The following is a 21,860-nucleotide window of genomic DNA, read 5'->3' on the forward strand; positions in this document are numbered from 1 at the left end:
TATGATATAAGCATGAAAAGCATGGCTCCAGTTTTGTCACTTGTGTGACCAACATAGAACACTGATTTAAGCTTGTCTTGGACAGATGAGTTTCCGTTATTCAAATGAACAAATATAACAGCAATGTATATTAACTTGAAAATGTAATTTCACAAGAAAATATAACAAATGTTTTTTTCAAAAAACTACTAATGAGAGCTTTTCTGTGAGAAACCCAATTAGCTTTATTATTAGATAGTAGCTGTTGGTAATCACACTGTTTACACAGCTGAAGTGAGGAAGGCCATGGATTCAGTACTTCGCTATTAATAACATTAATAGTTTCACTAAGCCCTCATCAAATGTCAGACCTTTCTCAGGCTTCCCTGTGATGCAAAAGTGAAGATGTGATAAAAATGTTAATGCAGGTGATCATTGTGAATAAGTCCATATATCTTCAGAATGATGACTTTGCACATATATGCTTTGGTTTGAATTTCCTCGGAAGCAGATCCTGAGACAAGACGTTAAGAGCAAATAATTTCTCTGACAGGTGCAAATGACATTGGTAAAATTATAGGAAAGTGATATAGGGAAGAGAAGCAACAAAAAGTGTGATAACAAGCCAAGAACCGTGTGAATATCTGGAGCTCTGTTCTACAGGAAGACTCTTAAACATGAAAAGCACAGACCTCAGAATTATTTCACAAGCAGGCCAAGGAAGCCAGATATTTATATATACATTTCCTAGAACCATTAAGTGAGGACTTCTCTCAGAGGGTATTAATACCCTGGCATTTCCATCCTACAAGAAAACATGGACAAACAGCTTTCTGTGGCTCTGTAAAATGCCTTAGGCTCAAATGTGTATTTACTGGCAATTGGAACTTGGTGGAAACACACCAAAATAATGAGTTCTGAGGAACATGAGTGGGGCACTGACATCTGCTGCAACTGACAAATGATTTAGATAATTAAACAATGCATTTTAATGAGTTATCTATGACTAATTCCAAATAAAAGTAGCATCATATGAAATCAACTCACAATTGTTTACACGTTCTTTTGCCGATTAGCAATAACTTAATGATATAGTATTGAAAAGAATGCTTTCATATGTATTGAAATTCTATATATAAGAATTGGTAATAGTAAGCCGTCCTGCACTTCTTGGGCTCCAAGGAACCAAAAATCCAACTGAATAGAGCTTAAACCATAAGAAGATGAACTATTTTGTATAAGAATTCCTGACACATGGTGGATACCAAAATGGTTGGCTCAGCAACTATAACAATATGAGCTAAGATTCATGAGATTCTTTGCCTCTTTAGCAGGTGGACTTTGGCCCTTAGGACAGACACACCCATGATTACAAGGTAGGTCTTGGAGATCCAAAACTTATGATTGAAGCAATGCACAAAGGTTTATTTCTATCTAGGTATCTCTTTAAGAATGAAGAAATCTTGTTCAACATCATAAAGCACAACATCTATTTATATTCTTTTTACATAATTTACTTTTAATACAGATATAACTAATATATGACACAATTTGCCATTTTGAAGTGTACAATTAAAAAATTGTTGGTATATTCACAAGATTGTGCAACCACCTAATTCCAGAACATTTTCTTCATTCCACGAAAAAACACAATACCCATTAACATTTACTTCTAATCCACTCACCCTTCCTCTGTAACTACTATTCACTTTATGTCTCGGTGGGTTTGTTTATTTTGGACATTTCATAGAAATGAAGTCATATAATATGTGGCCTTTTGCTTCTGTCTTCTGTCACTTAGCATAATGTTTTCAGGGTTCATTCATGTTGTAACATGCATTGGTATTTCATTCCTTTTTACAACAAAGTAATATTTTATTGCAGTAGTAATAGCAATAGGGAGAAGATGAGATGGATGAATTATAATAATAATAGTAGTAGTAGCAACAGCAGTAGTAATAGCATTCAATACCACAGTTAGTTTATTCATTCATCTGTTGATGAACATTTGGTTTGTTTCCATATTTATCTATTATAAATTATGCTGCTGAACATTTTTGTAAAGTTTATATGTGAACATATGTTTTTAGTTCTCTTGTATGCATATGCAGTATTTGAATTCTTTATTATATGGTAACTCTATGCTTAAGTTTTGAGGAACTGCCAAGCTGTTTTCCATTGTGGCTGCACCATGGTACATTCTCACCAGCAATGCATGAGAATTATTCCATTTTCTCCACATCCTTGACAGCATTTGTTATTGTCTGTTTTACTTTGATTATAGCTATTCTACATGGATATGAAAAGGTGTGACATTGTGGTTTTGATTTGCATTTCCCTAATGAATAGTGGTGTTGAGCAACTTTTCCTATATTTATTGAACATGTACATATGAATTTTAGTGAAATTTCTGTTCATTCCTTCTCCATATTTTAATTGTGTTATCTTTTTATTATTAATTTACAAGTGCTCTTTATATATTCTAGATACAAAACATTTATCAGATATATGATTTGCAATTATTGTCTCCCATTCAAGGGTTCTATTTTAACTTTCCTAATAGTATTATTTGAAACACAAAAGCTTTAGATATTGATAAAATTCTATTAACGCACGTTTTTCTTTTGTTGTTCATGCTATAGGTGTCAACTCTAAGAAACCATCGCCAAATCCAGGGTCATGAAGATTTAACCCTATGTTTGTTTGTTTGTTTTTTCCTAAGAGTTCAATACCGCCAATGCCTCCAGTGTAGTCCATTTTGTGTTCATTTTTGTGTATGGTACAAGGTAGGGCTTTAATATCACTCTTGGATGTAAGTATCTAGTTATTGCAGCATAATTCTTCACAAGGCTATTTTTTTCCACAATGAATGCTCTAGCCAGGGGTGTCCAATCATTTGGTTTCCATGGGCCACTTTGGAAGAAGTATTGTCTTGGGCCACACATAAAATACACTAACGCGAAGCCGGGCGTTGTGGCTTACGCCTGTAATCCCAGCACTTTGGGAGGCCGAGGTGGGCAGATCGATCACGAGGTCAGGAGGTTGAGACCATCCTGGCTACCACGGTGAAACCCCGTCTCTATCAAAAATACAAAAAATTAGCCAGGCGCTGTAGCGGGCGCCTGTAGTCCCAGCTACTCAGGAGGCTGAGGCAGGAGAATGGCGTGAACCTGGGAGGGGGAGCTTACAGTGAGCCTAGATCCAGCCACTGCGCTCCAATCTGGGTGACAGAGAGAGACTCCATCTCAAAAAAAAAAAAAAAAAAAAAAATACACTAACGCTAACAATAACCGGTGACCTAAAGAAAAAAAAATGCAAAAAACTCACCTCATAATGTTTTAAGAAATTATACAAATTTGTGCTGTGCCATATTCAAAGTCGCCCTGGGCCACATGGAGCCAGTGTGCTGTGGGTTGGACGAGTTAGGTCTAGACACCCAAGTTGAAAATCTATTGGCCAAAGAGGTATAAGTTTATTTTTTGACTCTCAATTCTATTCCATTGATCCGTATGTCTGCCTTTTAGCCAGTGCTAAACTTTCTTGACTATTACAGGTTTGTAGTCCATTTTACATTCAGAAAGTGTAAGCCCTCCAGGTTTTTTTTTTCCTTTCAAAATTGTTTTGGTTATTTGGGGAACTTGCATTATCATATGAATTTTACAGCCATCTTGACAATTTCTGCAAAAAAGAAAAAAAAAGGCAGGTAAAATTTTAACAGGTATTGTTTTGAATCTGTAGATCTATTTGGAGAGTATTGCCATCTTAACACATTAAATATTCCGTTCCATAACTACAAGAGGTTTTTCCATTTATTTAAGACTTCCTTAATTTTAGTCAACAATGTTTTGTACTTTTGTTGTAAGACTTGCACTTCTTTTGCTAAATTGATTTCTAAGTTTTTTTATGCTACTGTAAATACAATTATTTTTAATATCATTTTCAGATTGTTCATTGTTATGATTTAATGCAACAGAATCATGCATAGTGATCTTGTATCCATAACCTTGCTGAACTCATTTATTAACTCGAATAGTTTCTTTTGGGAGGACTGCTTTGTCTTACCATCTGCAAATATAAGGAATTTTAATGTTTTCTTTCCAGTTTACTTGCCTTTCCTTTATTTTCCTTGCCTAATAGTCCTGTCTGGAACCTCCAGCACAATGATATATAGAAGTAGTGTGAGTGGGCCGGGCGCGGTGGCTCAAGCCTGTAATCCCAGCACTTTGGGAGGCCGAGACGGGCGGATCACAAGGTCAGGAGATCGAGACCATCCTGGCCTACACGGTGAAACCCCGTCCCTACTAAAAAAATACAAAAAACTAGCCGGGCGAGGTGGCGGGCGCCTGTAGTCCCAGCTACTCGGGAGGCTGAGGCAGGAGAATGGCATAAACCCGGGAGGCGGAGCTTGCAGTGAGCTGAGATCCGGCCACTGCACTCCAGCCTGGGCGACAGAGCGAGACTCCGTCTCAAAAAAAAAAAAAAAGAAGTAGTGTGAGTGGACTTCGTTGTGTTATTTTTGCTTTGGGGAGTTAATTATTTGTTTTTTTACAGTTTAGGATGATATAACATGTGGTTTTCTATAAATAACTTTTATCAGATTGAGGAAATCACCTTCCATTATAAGTTTGTTGAGTGCTTTTACCACAGAATTTTTTTTTTTTTTTCTGCAATCATCTGCTCATTTGGTTTATTGGCTAATCTATTACCTTAACATAGTGTATTACATTGATTGGATTTTGTTTGTTGAATGAAATTTGCATTCCAGGATAAATTCTGCTTTGTCGTTGTTTAATATCATTTACTTATGTTGCTGCTGGATTCAGTTGCTGTTATTCTGTTGAGGATTTTTGTGTCCATATTTGTAAAAGATATTGGACCATAGTGCTCTTGTAATATTTTTGTCTGGTTTTGGTGACAGAGTAATTACGGCCTCAGAAAATGAGTTATAAATTGCTTCTCCTCTTCTAAACTTTTGAAAGGGTAGTGAAAGACTGGTCTCAATTCTGTAAAAGATTGATAGAATTATCCATTGAATATCCCTTAGTCTTGAGCTATTCTTTGAGAAAAGTTTCGATTACTAAGTCAATTTATTTACTTGTAGGTTTATAAATATTTTCTATTTTTCTGCAGTCAGTTTTATTAGTTTATGTCTCTCTAGGAATTTCTTTTTAATATCACTTGTTGGCATACAAGTTTTTATAGTATTTCCTTATAATCATTTTCTATGTAAGGTCATTATTAATGTTCCCATTTTGATTCTGATTTTAGTAATTTGAATTTTCTCTCTGTTTTCGTGGTCTGTTATGGTAAAGTTAATCAGATTTGCTAATCTTTTCAAAAAATCAACTTTTGATTTTGTTGATTATCTCTATTATTTTTTCTACTCTTCATTTTATTCACGTCTGGCCTTATGCTTATTATTTCCTTCTGTCCACCAGCTTTGGGTTTGATTTTCTCTTCTTTTTCTAGTTCCTCATGGGGTAAAGTTAAGTTATTGTTTTGTGATCTTTATTCTTTATTTATGAAGGTCTTTACATCTTGTACTCTCTGCCTGCCCTGCTTCTCCTACATTACAGCATGTTGTGTTTTCATTTTCATTAATATCCAAGTATTTTCTAATTTTCCTTATGATTTTTTCTTTGATTTATTAGTTGTTTAAAAATGTGTTGTTTAATTTACATGTAGTTTTAAAACTTCCAAATTTCCATCTGTTACTGATTTCTATCTTTATTGTAGTTGGAAAAGATACTTTGTAAGCTATCAATTTTTAAAAATGCATTGAGACTTGTTTGTGACCTAACAAATCTGTTCTGGAAAATGTTCTACACGCACTTCAAAAGAATGTGTATCTTGCAGCTTTTAGGTGAAGTGTGGTCTATATGTCTGTAAAGTGTGGTTGGTTTATAGTGTCATTCAAATCTATTTTTATATTGAACTTCCATTTAGATATCCTATACATTATTAAACACTGGTTATTAGGTCTCTAATTACTACTATAGAACTATTTTGACCTTTCATTCTGACAATGTTTGCTTCATAGATTTGAAGCACTTTTGCTTAATGCACATATTTATTAATATTATTTCTTCGTGATGATTTGACCCTTTTATTAACAGATAATATACTTCCTTGTCTTTTGTAACAATTTTGACTTAGAGTCTATTTTGTCTTATATTAGTATAGCCAAGAGATCTTTTTTAGTATATATACATACTATAGTGTATATATACACACCATACATATATATGTATATACATATATACACATATATACACTATATATATACACACCATTGTGTGTGTGTGTATATATATGCACACACACAAACATATACATATAAAATCTTTTTCTATACTTTTACATACAACCTAGTTACCACTTTGGATCTAAAGTGAGTCTCTTGTAGACAACATATATTTGGATTTTTTACCATTCTGCAAATCATTATCTTTAGATTGAGGTTTTGTTCTATTTATATTTAAAAATGTTACTGATAGAGAGGAAGTTATTTTTGATATTTTGTTATTTGTTTCTTTATGTCTTAAAGAATGTTGTTGTTGTTCTTATCTTTCTTCATTCCTTTCATTATTGCATTCTTTTGTGCTTAGTTTATTTTTATATCCTCCTAATTTCCTTTTGTGTATATTATTGTACTGGTCAGGGTTCTCTACAGGTACAAAACTAGGAGTGTATATATTAGGTGTATATATATACTATATATATTATATATGTGCCTAATATAATATATTTATATATACAGTATATATATATATAATTATATATAATGTCCTTTCATTTCAATATGAAGATTCTCTTTTAGCATTGGTCATTGGGTAAATTTTGTGGTAATGTACTTTTTCAAGGTATTAAGGTGAAATGTCCCACAATAGGCTGTCTGCAAGCTGAAGAGCAAGGAGAGCCAGCCCAAGTCCCAAAACTGAAGAACTCGGAGTCTTGACATTCAGGGGCAGGAAGCATCCAGCACAGTGAAAAGATGTAGATTGGGAGGCTAGGTCATTCTAGTCTTTTCACATTTTTTTTGCCTGCTTTATATTCTAGCCATGCTGGCAGCTGATTAGGTGGTGCCCACCCAGATTAAGGGTAGGTCTGACTTTCTCAACCCACTTACTCAAATATTAATCTCCTTTGGCAACACCCTCACAGACACTCCTAGGATCAATACTTTGCACCCTTCAATCCAATCAAGTTGACAGTATTAACCACCACAATTAACATATTTTTGTGTTTATTATTGACAGTATATTTAACATTCTAAATTTATAACAATCTAGTTTAAGTTGATACTAATATAACTTTAATGGCATAAAAACTATGCTTTTATAGTTTCATTCTCTCTTCTTTATGTTGTTGTTGTCTTGTGACAAATTACTTCTTTATACATTGTGTACCCCAAAATATAGCTGTGTATTTTTAAAAGTTTATTTGATTTTAAAGCTTGTAAAAATTAAAATGAGGAGTTACAAACTCATAATACAATAATACTGACTTTTTAAATTGCTTATGTATTTACTACAACCAGAGATCTTTAATTATTTATATGGCTTTTAGTTAGTCTAATATCTTTTCATTTCAACCTGAAGATTCTCTTTTAGCATTGGTTATAGGGTAAATTTTGTGGTAATTACTTCTTCATGTTATTAACGAGAGATGTCACAATCTCTCTCTTATCTTTGAAGGATGATTTGTGGGTATAGAATTTTTGGTGGACAGTTGTTTCCTAGCACTTTTAATGTAACATCCCATTGTTTTCTTTCTTATATGGATTCTGATAAATAATTGGCTGTTAATCTTATTGAAGAATACTTGTATGGAATAAATGTCTTTTTCTTACCGCTTTTACTATTTTCTCTTTTTCTTTGAATTTCAAAATTTCATAATATGTCTTCATATGAGTCTCTGAGTTTATTCTACATGGAGGTTATCGAGGTTTTTGGATTTATAGAATCATGTCTTTCATTAAATTTAGGAAATTGTTAGCTATTTCTTCAAATATACTTTCTGACTCTTTCTTTCTATATTCCACCTTCCACCCCCACCCACACCTGAGAAATTCTATAATAAATATGTTGATTTACTTGATGGTTTTCACGGTCCCCTCCATTCTCTGTGTCTTTCCTTTGTCTGCCTGAATCCATGGTTGAATGCCTCTAGTAAATTTCTCATTTTACTTATTGCACTTTTCAGCTCCAAAATTTCTGCTTTGTTTCTCTTTATAATTTCTCTTCATTGATATTCTCATTTTGTTATATGTAATTTTTCTGATGTCCTTTAATCCTTTATCTATATTTTCTAATATTTTCTACATTTTCCTTTCCTTGGCCTTGTGATTTTTCAGTTAAAACGTGGACATTTGAATATTATGATGTGGTGGTCCTGTAAATAAATCTCACCCCTTATCAGGGGTTTGCATGATTCAATATTATTAAGGCTGTTATCCTCCATTTGTTTAGTGACTTCTTGAAACAAGACTATTTCTTATTGAGTGTGATCCCTGCAGTCTGTGGTTTCTTGTTTGTATTTACTTAATGTTTTAATAGAGATTCATTTAAATTCCAGAAGCTAAGGACAAATACACAGAAGAATAAAATAAAAAATAAAATTAAAATTAAATTTAAAAAAACCTCTTCCAGTCTTTGTGTCTTGGGTCTATGTAGACACTTTCTCAATATTTAACCAGGCTTGAACTGAAGTTTTAGCTTAAGATGAAAGTTTATGACCTCAGCTTTTTCTCTGAGCATACATCTTATCCTAAACAAGGTTTCTAATATAGATTTTTTTAATTCCCTGCACACACAAGTCTTTTTGGATGTCCTAATTTTTTGAAGATACTCTCCCAGCTTTTGATCCTGGGTCTTACACAGTCTATTATATGTTTTGACTGTAATCATTTGGCCCAGAAATCTTGGTTGGTTAGTTTGCCTTGCAGTGTTTTTGAGCAATGCCCATCACTTTTCCAGCCTATGTTTAGAGGTAGATAAAACAAATATTAGTGTCCTGAATCAACCTCCCTGATATCATTCAGGCAGGTTAGAATAGAAATACACAATAATCTGTGAATAAGGTCTTTGCTCCCTCCAGAACAAGAGATCAGGGTTCCAAACTGGGAACACAAGATTTCCTCTTTAATTTGTGCTGTGCCAAAGAGTGGGGGCAAAAATACAAGTAAAAATATAAAGCTTTCCTATCATTTTGAAGTTACCTTTCTTGATTCAGTGTTTGCTTAACTGCTGTAAACCTTTGACTCTCTCCCAGAGTTTTGACAAACTTGGTTCTGACACTTTCTGCTTGGTTTGCAATGTTTTAGCAGGGTTGCAGTAGCTTGAAGCCATCATTTTGCTGATGCCACTGCTTTGGCTATGAGTGCATTGTCTTGGTTCAGAAAAATCAGAATGTATGTCTCAAAGCTTGGAATAAGGCCATCCACTCCAAAAGGACAATGTTTTAAAGAGAAATGTAGCTGGAACTCCCTATGTCACCATTATTTAGTTTTATGTTCAGGAAACTTTGTCTAGAAAAAAAAAAAAAATTAGACCACCTAGTTTAAGATGTCTCAATTGTGTTTTCCAAAAATCCTTCCCTAAGAAAGATAAAACTACATACAAATGCTTTTTTTTTCCTTAGGAAATTCTTGAATATAAGGATATCTTAGATAACTGTTTGCTCACCTTAACAACCTGCTTGCTTATCAAACAATAAATTACTTATCAAGGATTACTTAAAGACCTTTGCCTCACTATGTCCATCAAGCTTAACTTCTTATCTTAAATGTTGTCCTACCCCAATAATTTATTTTTCCTGAAAGACCTTTCTTAACACATATAAATTCAGACCCCAAGTTCTGTAAATATCCAGCTTATTGTTTCTCCTTCTGAAAAACTGGCAAAACTCTGTCAGGCTGGTGTCTCCTTTACTGCATGTTTTTTAAAAATGTTAATTTTGATTTATGAACAGATTGGTGATATTTTGAAGAATTCTATATTAAGTGAGCAACAGTGTATATTACAATGTCTAATAGTTGCAGCAGAAGTTATTGAAACTTTGAAACATTAAAAAGTGTGTTCAAGTTCTATACGTACCTATACGTTTTAACATCTGCTGAAGTTGGAGTATTCTGATCATCTAATCCTGAGGACTTCATAACTTCTAATGTAATATTACAGTTTATATATGGTGATGGTATTGGTTTTAAAATAATTTACAAAAGTTATGTTTTTTTCATAATAATTCTGTTCCACAAAAATGGTCGTGTGTATCATTTTTCCCAATCTTTGAAAACCTTGTTTCTAGAAAAACTAGCAAATAAGTAATTGTGGCCACTTAGCAAGTGTCACTGTCTGAGTTGCCACATATGTCAAGTAAACTTCTTTGGGAGTATAATACAGATTGTAAAGCAGCATGTTTGTATCCACAGATAGAATGATCTGTCCACCAAAGATAGTGAAGTAATTAGTGTCACCTCTTGCATTGTGAATAGTTGGATGGATAGAGTTGGTTGAGATTGCTGTGGTGCTTATTTAATTAACTCAATTTCCTCTCTTTAAAATTTCCCACTAAACTTTACCACACCAACTGGTTAATGTCAGTATTAGTTAGCTTTAAGTTTCAAGTTAGTAGAGAAAAAAATTCTATGTGCTTTCTCCTCCTTATACTGGAAGAGAAACAAGAAACAGAAATGCAAATTCTGGGTTTAATGAATCTAAGATAAATTAATATCTTCAAATGACAATATAAAAAGATGGAGAGCTGAAGACATACCAGACTAAGCAGAAAATCAAAAATTGTGAAATTTTCTTCCTTGATGAAGAAAATATTAATAAAGTATACACTGACTTACTCCTGGAAGGCTTAACTTTTTGAGGCACAGGTTGATAAAAATACTGTAATTAAAGTTGGTGTTGGATATGATGAAAACAGATACTGTTTAAAAGTCTGATTATAAAACAAGAAGAACCCAAGATTGCAAGTTCCATTATTCATGGGCAAGTGGATAAATCTTCCACATTTCAAGAGATAGAAGATTTAATCTTTGAAATAATTCAATTAGCTACTCCCTACTACAGGATCCAAAGAAGGCAGATGCTGCTTTCTGAATTATGAGACTTGAATTCTCATTTTCTTCCTAACTTTTAGAAAAATGACAGAGAGACTTACTGTCTTCAAGGAATAATATAGGTGTATCCTTCTCTGGCTAAACTGGACAACTCCAGGTAAGAGATATATAGATACTGACATTTGGGAGCACCAAATAAAGTTCAAACAAATTGCCAAAGCTGGCCACAATTTGAGGAAACACTCCAAGGTGGGAAATGACCAAATAAACACACTTTTATAAAAGAAAAGGTTTACAAAAAACTTAGGATGAACAAGGCTCTGCAAAAAGTAGAACATTTTGAAACTGTATAATCTGTACCCTTTGGGAAAACCCAAAATAAGTGCAGAGGAAGCTATACAAGAGCTATAAAAATTGCAATTAGAGATCAAGATAAGAATTTTAGAAACTCAACAAATGAGTAGATAAAATTAGAAACATCTGTAAAATGTTGCAGGATATAAGTCAGGAATTCTTTTGAAAATTAGGGGGATAAAAATCAAGAAAATTGTAGAGAACATATAAGAAAATTGAGTGAGTTAGGCAGAACAATATCCCTCTAGGAGATGTTTCAGAAAGAGACAACAGAGGAAATACTGGGGAAGAAATTAAGAAGGAAATAATACAAGAGAAAACAACCCCACAACTGCAAGAAATAAGTCTCCACATTAGAAGGGCTCACTAAGTGTCCAAGAAAATGAATGTAAAAGGATTCACTCTGTAGCATCCAATCATACATTTTCTTTAAAATACTGCTTATAAAACACATATCCTGAAATCCTCCAGGTACTGATAATAAAAATTTTCATACAAAGAATACGAAATCAGCATGACATGAGGCTCTTTATCTGCCACACCAAATGAAAATTAGAAGATACTGGATAAAATGCCTTCAGAATTCAGAGAGAAATGATTTTTTTCTTTAAAATGTATTTATTCAAATAATATAACTGAATCTGGATTTCAGTATGAAGATAGAGTAACAATGTTTTCAGATATTCACTGTCTCAAACACTTTCCTTCCGTGTACCCTTTAAATAAAAATTGAATGTAGGTAACAGAGATATAGACCAATGGAACAGAACAGAGTCCTCAGAAATAATACCACACATCTACAGCCATCGGATTTTTGACAAACCTGAGAGAAACAAGAAATGGGGAAAGGATTCCCTATTTAATAAATGGTGCTGGGAAAATTGGCTAGCCATAAGTAGAAAGCTGAAACTGGATCCTTTCCTTACCCCTTATACGAAGATTAATTCAAGATGGATTAGAGACTTAAATGTTAGACCTAATACCATAAAAACCCTAGAAGAAAATCTAGGTAGTACCATTCAGGACATAGGCATGGGCAAGGACTTCATGTCTAAAACACCAAAAGCAATGGCAGCAAAAGCCAAAATTGACAAATGGGATCTAATTAAACTAAAGAGCCTTTGCACAGCTAAAGAAACTACCATCAAAGTGAACAGGCAACCTACAAAATGGGAGAAAATTTTGCAACCTACTCATCTGACAAAGGGCTAATATCCAGAATCTACAAAGAACTCAAACAAATATACAATAAAAAAACAAACAACCCCATCAAAAAGTGGGCAAAGGATATGAACAGACATTTCTCAAAAGAAGACATCCATACAGCCAACAGACACATGAAAAAATGCTCATCATCACTCGCCATCAGAGAAATGCAAATCAAAACCACAATGACATACCATCTCACACCAGTTAGAATGGCAATCATTAAGAAGTCAGGAAACAACAGGTGTTGGAGAGGATGTGGAGAAATAGGAACACTTTTACACTGTTGGTGGGATTGTAAACTAGTTCAACCATTATGGAAAACAGTATGGCAATTCCTCAAGGATCTAGAACTAGATGTACCATATGACCCAGCCATCCCACTACTGGGTATATACCCAAAGGATTATAAATTACTCTACTACAAAGACACATGCACACGTATGTTTATCGCAGCACTATTCACAATAGCAAAGACTTGGAATCAACCCAAATGTCCATCTGTGACAGACTGGATTAAGAAAATGTGGCATATATACACCATGGAATACTATGCAGCCATCAAAAAGGATGAGTTTGCGTCCTTTGTAGGGACATGGATGCAGCTGGAAACCATCATTCTTAGCAAACTATCACAAGAAGAGAAAACCAAACACCGCATGTTCTCACTCATAGGTGGGAACTGAACAATGAGATCACTTGGACTCGGGAAGGGGAACATCACACACTGGGGCCTATCATGGGGAGGGGGGAGGAGGGAGGGATTGCATTGGGGAGTTATACATGATATAAATGATGAATTGATGGGTGCTGACGAGTTGATGGGTGCAGCACACCAACATGGCATAAGTATACATATGTAACAAACCTGCACGTTATGCACATGTACCCTAGAACTTAAAGTATAATAATAAAAAATAATAATAATAATAATAAAAATTGAATGTAGGATACACCCCAAAAATAATGAGAAAAGAAAGAAAGGGGAAGGATAGGATTCAAAGAACAGAGGATCTATTGCAAGAAAGAGATCAAGAGAATTCCCTAGATGAGGTCAAAGGAAATCTTGTGAAAAGAGCCTGACAACAGGTTTAAATAAAAGCAACTGGTATAATTTGGAGCAGTATGAAAGTAACCCCAGAAAGGATATCTACAGGGGAAAAAATAAAATTGACAGATTTTCTGACAGGTCTGGCTATATTTTCTTGAGAGGGCTTTTCAGATTTTTTGGATAGTATAAAAAAACTATTAAGCAATAAAAATGAATGATGTTTAACTACAGGGAAACCAAAAGAAGAAGTGAAAAATATGAAGGTATAATTGTAGTAAATTATGACACAATAATGAACAATATTTATTATGATGTCATAATAATTAAAACCTGATTATGGCATTTAGCAAAGATTATGATATAACTACAGTTGAAATATATAGGTCAAGAAAGTAGACAGTAAGAAAGCTAAAATCCTCACCTGTCACAACAGAAAATTTAATGAATAATGTCAATGAACATCTATCCACCAAGGTACAGCAACTTAAACATGTTATTTGGAACTATAGAAGCAAGATCCAAGAGTTTCTCCTTCAACAATTGAAATGACAGTAGCAGGAACCCTGGTGTTTATTCTATGCACTTAGCACTATTTAATATTCTAAACGTTTTCCTTGTTTTACTTTGATAAAATGTTAGTTAATTAAAGGTTGTTTGGCACCAGTACATGTTCTTGGCCATTGTGAGAAGTACTAAGAAAGCAAGACTCCCAAAGTGTTTGGGTTCAAATCTTGAGTTCTATACCACATCTCTGTATGTGCTTGAACATTTATTCACTCTCTTCACTTCATATGCAAATATCAGATGATTTTACTACTTACCTTGTGGATTTGTTGCTTCTTCTCACTTCTTTGTCAAGGTAACAAGATAATGATGTAAAATGCTGGGCACAGGAATAGCAACTATTTAATGAATGAATGATTGATGATGATGAAGACAATTCAGAAAATGGTGATGCTACAATCATAAATCCAACAAAACATTCATTATTTCCCAAGCATCCTCAAAAATTCCCAAACTATACAGTAACCTACTTTATTCTCTATTCTTTTATAAAATTGTATCTGATAGTATCATCTTTATTGCCATCAAAATGGCTGATAAAGTGAGAAGTATTTTCAAAAAGACTTATAAATTTGGATCATTCTAATAATAATTAATACCAAAGTTGTTTGGATGTGTAGTTTTTCATCATTTTTTCTTAATTTTGACACCATTTTTTGTTGGTGTTTTTTATCCAAGTCGATATTTTTCGTTCACTTTGACTATTCAGTGTTTTTAATATGCATCTCTATTTAAACTTGAAGAAGTCTCCATGCATGTGAGATATGCACAAGTGGGAAGGTGGGGAAAAGAAAGATGCCCCCAATGGGTAGATTGTTTGATGAGGAGTGGGTTAGAAGAAGGCAGGTAAATTATCTATTACTACGATTTTTTTAATAAAACATTAAAGAAGGGTATAAAGATTTAAAGCTAATTGTTTTTTGCCTAGTGAGATTCTGTCCTTCCCATTTTGAATAATGTTTGCTCAAAAGGATGCCATGATTCGAAGGCTATTAATTCCCAGGAAAAGAGCCTATGACATTTTGACGCTGAATCTTATTTTTAATTACCAATTAGTTAAGGAGATATGAGAAGCATATAGTGGCTTTTAATTTCTTTTCCAGTTTACAATTTAAAAAATTAGTTTAAATTATTTCCAGAGGAGATAGTGTCACATTAGTATACTAAGACAACTGAAAATCGAATTTTATTCCACAGCCTTGGCTTCAAATAATTTAGTGTGCTTGGAATGACTACCTCTATATGGATGGCTAAAGAGAGAAGTACCAGGTGTTCAGTATGTTGTGAACTTCTTCCTGCCCTATTTATTGCCTAAGTGGCACATAAGAAAATTAGACATAATCCTGCACTAAGACTGATGCATAATCAATCTATTCAATAATCCCCACTATGCCTTGACCTTCATAAGGTCACTACATTGACAAGTCTTGACTCAAAGTCAGTGACTTAAAGTTACAGACAGCTGGATAAGCCCATCGAGTGTCATGGACACATCTTTTTGGGCACTTCTTCAATACTTTGACTTTGAAAACTTTCAATTCACCAACTGGTATCAGTGGTCTGAAGAGGGTCACTTCTTGATTATCTAACAGCTCCTGGAAATCTCTGTGTTTTTTTGCTTCTCTGTAAGAATAATTATAGATATAAAGGCTTGGAATTCATTTTAAACCTGTGATAGTGTGACTACATTTCAACATAAAGATTAATACTGTAGTGTCTGTTATGACTCATATCTTAGCCAGTTTTTGTTCCCCAATGTCAGTTTTCACATTATACATATTTCTTTTTAGTTGAGTATGAAAAGTAATGTAGAGCTAGCAACATGTACTTGGAGTTTTTGAGTTTGTAGGCATCATTACAATTGTAATAATTTTATACTCACTGAGAGTGCCACAATTATGTTTTAGGTACATTGTAATTGTCTATGATTCCTAGCTTTGGTTGGCATTGCTATGTGTACATTAGTTGCTGATGATCAACCTATCCACAAATTGTTATTCAAAATAATGGAATATTCTGAACAAGAAATTTTGCAATGATTTGAAGAGTTCACATATTTTGGCTGTGTTGCCCATAGGCTTCAGATTTGTTTCCAAGAAGCATCAAGATAAATAAAATGAAATTTCAGGCACAATAAATACTCATGTCAGCTTCCATATGTACATGATAAAGTGACAACTGTTTGGGAGTTTACAGTGGGTGCATAAAGTTGCAAGGGAGTTTCTTTGAAGAAGACAATATTTTTCTCTTATAGGAATTAATTCAAATGCTGCTGGCTTGTGGTGTTAAAAAATGTTTCTAGCTACAGTGTTTTAAATAACCCTGAAGAAAACAAAAGGTTTTATGAATATTAGGATTCAATTTTAGACTTTCTTACATTTGGAAACAGGGCTACTTGTTGGAGGGGTTCTCATTTAACCTCACAGTGAGTGAGTGACTCTAGCTGACTTCTTGGGTACTTTGATGAATTGGTGGAATAGGCAATAGTGGTGAATGACTAAACATAGCAGACATAACGATTAGTGACTCACAGTGACTTGGAAGACAACTCAAGGGAAACAGAGTTCAGCCCTTCTATCTTTTGTAGCTAGGCCTTTGGTCTTTCAGTTGCAAGAAACTTAAATTCAACTCAAACTAACTCAAAGAAAAGAGAAATTAATTGACCCATATAGTAAACGAGGGATTTAGGCATATTTACAGAATAGAATTTTTAAAAAACAAACAACAGATGAATTCAAGATTTAGAACCCACAGTTTAACCGTACTGGGATTTTCTTTGACCTTCTCTCACTTCTATTTCTTGCTGTGTGTTGGCTCAATTCCCTTCTAGTGATCAGAAGCTTTAAAACAACCAGGTTTAGCAACTTTAGTGGGAAAGCACATGAAATTTGTAAATACTCATGGATTAATATTGAGCAGAGAGTTGGATTTGTCCATCCTGTGAGCCAACCACTATTGTCTGGGAAATAGGTTATAACATTTGTTAACTACTATTGCTCATCGCTATGATCAGAGCGCTAGTGCAAATTACAGGTGGAAGAATATGAAAGACATTCTTTCTAAAAACAGGGGAAAAAAAATAACATTGGCTAACATATCCACTGCACCACTTCCTGTGCAAACACCTGTACAAAATCCTTATAGGTACTCCTCAGCAACAACTGAGTAAAACATAGGATATGAAAGAAAGATTACTAGACCTGGCATCTATCTCATCTCTGCTTCTAGTCAGTTTTGTAGTGATGAAAAAGACATTTTGCAGCTCTGAGCTTTATTTCTTCATCCATAAATTTGTTACTCTATCATTTTCAATCTCTATGAATAGGAATTACTGACCGACAATCTCATTCTGTTGTTGTAGAACTTAGATCAAGCTCCATTGAGCTAAATTTTGCCTTTCTTGCATTATAATACAGAAATTAAGAGTGAACTCTTATATCAGATAACCCTTACTTTGAATCCTAACATGTGGTACTCAGCAATTCACTCAAACTCTCTATGTCTCAGATTCTTCATTCGCAAAGTAAGAATAAGATTTGTACCTACTTGGTAAGGTTGCTGAAAGAATTTAATTAGGAAATGTATATAAAGTGTTTGGCAAAATGTCTAACACATATAAACACTAGATAAATATTAGTCATTGCTCTTATTAGTATTATTGTTTTAATTATTATTTTTTTTCTGTAGGACACATTAAACATCTTTTTAAATTATTATTATACTTTAACATGTGTACAACATGCCGGTTTGTTACACAGGTATACGTGTGCCATGTTGGTGTGCTGCACCCATTAACTCATCATTTACATGAGGTATATCTCCTAATGCTATCCCTACCCGCTACCCCTACCCCATGACAGGCCCCAGTGTGTGATGTTCCCCACTCTGTGTCCAAGTGTTCTCATTGTTCAATTCCCACCTATGAGTGAGAACACGCAGTGTTTGGTTTTCTGTCCTTGTGATAGTTTGCTCATAATGATGGTTTCTAGCTTCATCCATGTGCCTACAAAGGACATGAACTCATCCTTTTTTATGGCTGCACAATATTCCATGGTGTATGTGTGCCACATTTTCTTAATCCAGTCTATCACTGATGGACATTTGGGTTGGTTCCAAGTCTTTGCTATTGTGAATAGTGCTGCAATAAACATGTGTGCATGTGTCTTCATAGCAGCATGATTTATAATCCTTTGGGTATATACCCAGTAATGGGATGGCTGGGTCAAATGGTATTTCTAGTTCTAGACCCTTGAGGAATCGCCACACTGTCTTTCACAATGGTTGAACTAGTTTAAAGTACCACCAACAGTGTAAAAGTGTTCCTATTTCTCCACATCCTCTCCAGCCACCTGTTGTTTCCTGACTTTTTAATGATCACTATTCTAACTGGTGTGAGATGGTATCTCATTGTGGTTTTGATTTGCATTTTTCTGATGGCCAGTGATGATGAGCATTTTTTGATGTGTCTGTTGGCTGTATAAATGTCTTCTTTTGAGAAGTGTCTGTTCATATCCTTCGCCCATTTTTTGATGGGATTGTTTGAAGTTTTCATTTTTATTTTTAACTTACAACAACTGGAGTTAGACTTGTCAAGAGCCGTGCAGAATTAAAGAGTCTGTCTTTAATGGGGACAGACCTTTTTTTTTCTTTCCCTCACGCTTCACCATAGTTTACAATTCTTTAGAGAATAAGCCCTTTGGATACTTCCCCACATAATACAGACAATATCTTTCCTTTCTAATTACTCAGGATCAAAGACTAGTTCCACATTAACTAAACAACTTTACCATTTTAATGTGTTTTAAATCATTTACAATCCAGAGATATGGAAACAGAGCAAAATTTTAGAGTAACAGCAAAAAGCACCTGGGACCATGATGTAGGATGGTGTAGGAGCAGGTAATTGAGCATAGACAGTTCATTTAAATGCCTAGATCATGTAAAATTATTTACTTAGAAACTGGCCCAAGTAATTTGCAATAAATGACCTTATTTTTTTGCATGTTGAAAACTGTTTATTTTTTGTGTGTTTTTTTTTTTTTTTTTTTTTTTTTTTTTTTTTTTTTGCTTGAGACGAAGTTTCCCTCCACCCAGGCTGGAGTGCAGCGTCACAATCTCGGCTCACTGCAACCTCCACCTCCAGGGTTCAAACAATTCTCCTGCCTCAGCCTCTCAAGTAGCTGGAATTACAGACACCTTCCCTTGTGCCCAGATAATTTTGTTGTTGCTGTTGTATTTTTAGTAGTGATGAGATTTCACCATTTGAGGCCAGGCTGGTCTCAAATGCCTGACCTCAAGTGATCCACCTGCATCTGCCTCCCAAAGTACTGGAAATACAGGCGCGAGGCACTGCGCTTGGCTAAAAAATGCTTTTGATAATTAACACTTTGGCATGTGCTATTATCTGGAAGAAAGTAATAATAGGTGAGAAAATAATTGTTACTTTAAATGATGGTTTAGGGACAGCCAAAACATACCATTAGCTAGGGCAAAAATTTATTCAAAGTACTTCAGAATTATGTAGATGGTTTTTTGTTTGTTTGTTTGTTTTTTGTTTTTTAAGGAGATGGGCATTTTTGACCAAATGTGCAAAATAGCTTAGCATCATTTTTTATGATTTTTAATTTTCTGTCTTAAACTTATATACTTTTACGAACAGTGATATTTTAAATTAACATTAATGTGGAAATTTCAGAGCATTCTTATTTTATCATCTTGACCACCACGTTAGACTGGTAAGGTGGAAATTATAATGATTATCTTCATTTTACTAAAAAAAAAAATTTCCCAAAGTTACACAGTTAATCTATGTCCAGCACAGACTTGCACACATATGTATTATAACCACAAGAAAGTGTTTTTATTAATAGAAAATAGGGTAGGTATTTGTTCTGTTTTTCTAGTATTGCTTTAGATTCTTTAGACAAATCATCAATGCTAAGGTTGCTTATAAATGCATCTGAAGATCAATGGAATTAAGTTGCGACAATTCTGAAATGAAAATTCAAGTGATAAAATCCCCCAGAGTTCAATTATTTGAGTTAAAAGTGTTTGTAACAACAGATCTTGGTACACAGCTTCTCCATTGAGTTTTTCTCCATTGAGTTTTTCCTCTTTCTATCACCTTTCAGTTTCTATTACAACACTCTTAGGGATTTTACTAATAAATTAATTATTAGAAAGCATATAAAGCCTCAGGGTTTATGTACCAGTAGCCATTAGCCATAATATGCCTAGAATACATATGTCATTTCCCTGTTGAAATATCGATCAAGGAGAACAAATGATCAATGTGCAGAGGACATGCCAAGAAAAAAAAAAAATTGAATATGTAGCCATGTTTATTTGAGACATTTTACTCCATAAAGCATGTTTAATAAAAATAATGAGTTCATGCAATAATTGCAAACAGCCCATCAGAGCCATGTTATGATATTGGAAGTTGTTTTATAAATGTATGTTCCAGTTTAGGAGCATCCTCTTTTAATAAAAACTTCCTTTTAATAGTAGCATCTTAGGCACTTGATCCACAGAAGGAAGTAATTAAATTTAATAGACGCAACACTCATTTTGAGGACACCCTCGATTTAAAGTAGCAGGGGGGCATAATTAAGTCTAATAGAAACCATGGCTTGAGAATGAAGATACACTATCAAGCAAACACAGACCAAGTCTACACAGAACCAATTACCTGGTTAATTAGGGCTACAAGCTGTGTTTATTTCATGTTATTCAACCAAAACAAAGCTTGAGGGTTGACATTTGTTTATTTATTTATTTATTTGGAATTACATTTATAATTGGAATTAAATGCATATAAACCACAATATTAGATGAGCTTAAGGCTCATATATATCCACACAAAAAGAAAAACAAAGAAGTAGAATCATTAACTAGGTGTTTTTAACTGAAAGAATAGATTTGGAAGCATAGCCTAAACCATCAGAAAAAATATATTCCGCTTCCCATTCTTTATCATAAGTATAACTTCAACTAAATGAAATAACTTTGATTTATAGTTAGACCACAACATAGTACCTGTTGTCCTGTCTATTAAAGATCAAGTCAGCTTGGTGTAATGGAAACAACTCTGGCTTAGGAGTTAAGAGTTTGTGGTTTTTATCATTTCAATTCATTTATACTTCTGTTTGTCAAACATACATTGACCCTACAATGTGGTAGTCAGCAGAGGGAAAGACGGGGAGAATAACTAAACCAAGATCTAATTCTTACCATTGAGGAGCTTGTAGAATACTGTGAGAAGTAAATATTTAAAAATAATTATGTTAAGATGTATTTAATAGTAGAATGGACGTTTGTAGAAAAAGTTCTAAGAGATAAAGGAGGAAGAACTGAAAAATACATTACTAGGTTTTTTCCTGGACCTTAAAGGGTGATAACCAAAGGCCTGGGGAATGGCATTAGAGGTAGAGCCAACAGTACATGCAAGGACATGAGTAGAGGCCCAAGATATTCCTTTGAGATTCCAGATTACATGAGGGATATATAGTAAAATGGGTGTGAGACTAGGAAGCTCTGACTGTTCAGAGCAGATGAAACCTGAGGTGAGAAAGGAAAAGTGAGGCCAGGTGCTGGGTATACTTATGGGGCACATTTAAGAGTTTGTCTTTATCC

This window comes from Trachypithecus francoisi, unplaced genomic scaffold, assembly GCF_009764315.1.
Source record: "Trachypithecus francoisi isolate TF-2019V2 unplaced genomic scaffold, Tfra_2.0 Lachesis_group0, whole genome shotgun sequence".
NCBI classification, from domain to species: domain Eukaryota; kingdom Metazoa; phylum Chordata; class Mammalia; order Primates; family Cercopithecidae; genus Trachypithecus; species Trachypithecus francoisi.